This window comes from Triturus cristatus, chromosome 10 (genome assembly GCF_964204655.1).
Source record: "Triturus cristatus chromosome 10, aTriCri1.1, whole genome shotgun sequence".
Taxonomy (NCBI): domain Eukaryota; kingdom Metazoa; phylum Chordata; class Amphibia; order Caudata; family Salamandridae; genus Triturus; species Triturus cristatus.
This window is the reverse complement of record NC_140593.1, coordinates 608,902,016-608,906,759: the sequence shown is the minus strand read 5'-3', so window position 1 is coordinate 608,906,759 and position 4,744 is coordinate 608,902,016.

Sequence of the window (4,744 nt, the reverse complement as noted above, 5' to 3'; positions counted from 1 at the left end):
GATATCAGCTTGGAAATATGTCATTCAGTAAATGGTGTATAGCTCTCTGAAAAACCGTCACTGCTGAAGCAAGCCCAAACGGCATCTGTTTATATCTGTACGCCCCTTCTGGAGTGACAAACGATGTTAAAGGTCTGGACTCAGGGTGAAGCAAAATCTGGTGATAGGCCGAAGAAAGATCTAAAGTGGAACACTTTTGCTCCTTTGATGGAGGTCAACATTTCTCCAATGTTGGGAAGGGGATGCCTGTCCACCCAGATTGCAGCATTCCAATCCCTTAAGTCCACACACAATCTGATGTCACTATTCCCCTTCTTGGCCATCACCACTGGAGCTAAACACGCTGATAATTCAATTTCCTTAATCATCCCCTCCTCATTCAATCTATGTAATTCTTGACATTGGGGTCCCCTCATAGCTAACGGCAATGCTCGGGGTTTGTAGGCTAAAGGCGTTAACTCATCTTTCAACACAATCTTGTGCATGAATCCTTTGAGAGCCCCCACTTGATCCTTAAAAACTGTAACGTATGGTACCCCTGCATCCACTACACACACTTCCATTTGGGTGCCCAACACCTGGTCTGGATGATTGGGAGCTAGGTGAATATCAACATCTCTTTTTTGGAACCATCCCAACAAACATGAATCCACCTTGACAAAATATACCTTAGACGTTATGCTTCAAAGACACCTATCAATTCAATGGCTTATTCCCATAAGCTACTAATGTCACATCAGGACCCTTAAGTGCATGTTCTAGGAACTTATTCAAGTATTCCTCCCCAACCAGGGTATATCTAGCTCCTGAGTCTACCATAATTCTTACTTCAACCCTATCTATGCTGATGTTACAAAATGGATTGTCTTTATTACTTTTCCCAATTTGTTGAATTTCTAAAACTATATCTTGATCTTCAGTGTCATTATCCACCTCTTGAATCGCACTTTCTGAAGGTCTTCTCTTATTCACACTTACCATCTTTCCCCTACTTATTATTGCAAAATGCTCTTTATTCCTGCACCTCTGGCATACTTGCTCTATAGCTGGACACAATTTATCAGCAGCTACATGACTTCCGTATCCACATCTGGAGCATAATACATTTTTCTTCTCCCCCATTCTCCTAAAACCACTGTCCTCCTCTTTTCTTGGTTTACAGGTCTCTTTCTGCACTGTCTCAACTTTTTCTTCTGACTTTATCTCCTTCAACCCATCACCTGTTAATCATAAGCAGCCGGTTCAGGTAAGCTCACTGGGGCAGGGTAGGGGGGAGTCGACAGATGGCAACTAGGGATTTTTTTTTAAAAACACTTTCCTTGTGTTCGCCACATTGCCGAGTCGGCCTGGCAGGTCTTTTGGTGTCATTCATCCAAGCTACTTTTCCGGGACCCCTTCACTATCGGGCCCTTCAAAGATTGAAGATCTTGCACCTTTGGAAGGGGCTGTTCTATTCAGAGCAAATAGTGCTATTGGAGGAAGCCAGGATGGAAATGTCCTAAAGGTTGCATCACATGGATGCATGAAATGTCAAAGCCATCTTTGCATCAGTTCCGGAGGTGATCACAGAATTGGATGCCAGCTGATGGGGCTCGGTGTGGCCCAGTGAAGACTGGGGCAGGTGGTCCCCGGACGAGCTTCATCTCCACATTAATTGCTTTGAGTTGTTAGCGGGGTCTTTACAGTTTGCAATCTATCCCCACGCAAGCCGAGTTGTTGCATTCTTCTGAGAATGGACATCCTCTCGATGGTTTGTTACATCAACTGTCTGGACATTGGGGACGAAATCCCGTCTTCTGATGGAGATTGCCAAGGATATCTGGCATTACTGCCTCCAGTATCAAATTTCTGTGATGGCAGAGTATATTTTGGTTCTGTCCAATGTGATAGTGGACTGGAACGCTCCATTCCTGCGAATTCCAGCAATTGAGGGCTTCATTCCCAGCTCTTCACGAGCAGAATCTGCTTTGGGGTCTGTACACAATAGATCTGTTCTCATCCCACATGAATGCCCATCTTCTAATCTTTTACAGTTGGAGGCCCCGGATCCCCTGGCAGCAAATTCAGATGCTTTTCTCAAATTCTGGTTGACGGGTTCTTCTGTATGCGTTACCTCCCTTGTCTATGATCCAGAGAGTACTCTCTCAGGTGAGTCGGCAGTCAGTGGAGCTGGTCCTAGTAATCCCTTGTTGGAATGCCCAGTCTTGGTTTCCTGGAGCGATGTCGCTGACTTGCACGCCACCGATGTGGATTCACTCCTTCCCGAATCTTCTCTCTGATCCGATGGGTCTCTCTCACCCGTTGGTGAGTCAAGATTATTTGTACCTCATGGCGTGGAGACTTTCCAACGATGCTGGCAAGTGCCAGGAGTTTTGCAAAAAGCTATGTTCTTCTTGTCACAGTCTCTGGTTCCCTCTACTCATAAAAAATAGGAAGTGGCCTGGCGCTGACGGGTAGGATGGTGTAGCGTGAGGATATTTTGGGGGCAGGTATGCATATGATTGCAAATTTTTTATCGGACTTTGCTAGTCTGGGTTTAGCATATAGGACGATAAACAACTTCCTTTCTGCTATTTACACAAGACATCCTCATCTGGATGGCAAACTGGTGGATGAACCTCCTTCCGTCTGTAAAGTCCTTAGGGCTATTAGGATGGTTCGCACTCCTCAACCAAAATATTCAATGCTATAGTATGTTGATGTAGTTTTGTGCTTTCTCAGAGCTTGGCCCGCAAATAAAGGTTTTTCTCGCAAACTGTTGTCAGCTAAGCTGATGCTCCTTCTGTGTCTCATTCATATAGATGTGTTTTGGATTTGAGGGCCTTGGATTTAGCAGGAGTGAGTATTTACTCCCTCTATGGTGTCTTTCTATATTTCAAGGCGTACTAAAATTTCATTACAATGTGTTTGTTATCATGCATTCCCTCATAAGCAAAAGTTATTTGTGGTAAATGTCTAAGTCTTATGAGGAGTGTACCCACGAGTTTCGGAGAGATTCCATGGGACAACTGCTCATTTCTCTCTGGAACCTTTTTCGCCTGGTCTCATCTGCAACTTTGGCCTGTTGGGTTAAATTGCTTGCCAGAGGCTGGAATTAATGTATCCCTTTTTGAGGCTCTTTCTGTGCATGGGGCTATGGTCTCTAAAGCCTTTTCTCCAGGTTCTCGTTAAGAGGACATCATGGCTGCCGTGGATTGTTCTTCTGATTCCACCTACAAGGTATTTTATCATAAACATATTGTGGATATTGCATCTACAGTGGTGGCTCATCTTTAAACAAGCATAATCCGAAGCCTCCGGTCCTGACATAGAATAAAAAACTTCTAGCTGACATGTGAAGAATTTTAAATTCTATTGAGGACACGGAGGCAAGGATTATCCCACACTCCGAAATTAAACTCTGTTTATGTTTTTACATTTTATTTATAAATGTTATTGCTGTTGCTTGTAATGCACTGCTTCATTACTGTTTCCTCTATTTGACTTTTTTTTTGTTGTTAATGTGGTCTTTAAGCGACTCAATGTTATTCTCAATATTTCTTTTAAAAGTAACAGATAATAAATCCACATGAAGCTGAGAGAGAAGTCACTGGTTGCTGGTTGATTGAATGGTTGTGAAGGGAGTTTGTATTTGTCTGAGTTTGGATCCACTCATGAAGTGGGGCATGTTGGTGTTCCGCCAAACGTTTCTCGTTGGACTCAAGTTGGAGGACTTATGTTGATGTTTGCTAAGAAAGAGGAAGGACTTTCGGGATAAGGCTATATATAGGGAGACGTGGCCCCTATGCTTGGATGAGACGATGGGCTGTTGGGGTTCATGGGTTATGGAGTCTAAAGTTTCCAATTGTTCAATTGGCTGCTGTGTTTCACTCAGTAAAAAAGAAGCATAATCCTCACCTCCTTGTCCTTAATAGAATTGAAAATTATTGACATGTCAGCTAGAAATGTCTTTATTACCTTTTATTCACTTTGGCCTTCATATGTAGCACAATCCTACTCAAAGTAGAAAGGAAACCCCAAACAAATAAGCTAGACTGCATACGTAAACGTTCAGATTTACAACATGAACAACTCAAAGACTCATTTATGGTCACATGCTGATGAAAACCTATAAAAAAATACATAACAGATTGAAAACATCTTTATCTACATAAGTTGTCTTTGTATGCTCTCTGGCTCACAAAGGTTTACGGTGTCCAACAAGAAAAACAAAAACCCTCTTCCTTATGTGCTCCTGTGGAACAACATGGAAAAGTGACCCAGGAGTGAGCTACACAAACTACTATATGAAAGATATGATCATTGCCTATTAGGAGGAAAAAATAATCTTAATTTTTATAACAATGATTGGCTTTCATTCATTTTGGGCTTCATATGTAGTACAATCCTTCTAAAAGTAGCAGGGAAGCCCGGAAAAATATACTAGACTGCATATGTAAAGTTTCAGAATTACTAAATGAACAACTAAAAGACACATTTATGGTCACTTGATTATGTAACCCAGTAAACAAATGCATAACAAATACAATAGATAAAACGCTATTCCACTGGACACCACTCCACTGTATGCTATGACACTCAACTCCATTCCAGATGAACGCCACTCCAGTCTACACCACTTCACTGTATGCCACTGCACTGTACGCCTTTCCACTATCTATTATTCCACTCTACGCTACTCTACTGTACACCATTTCACTCTGCGCTGTTCCATTGTATGGCACTCCACTATATGCTACTCCAA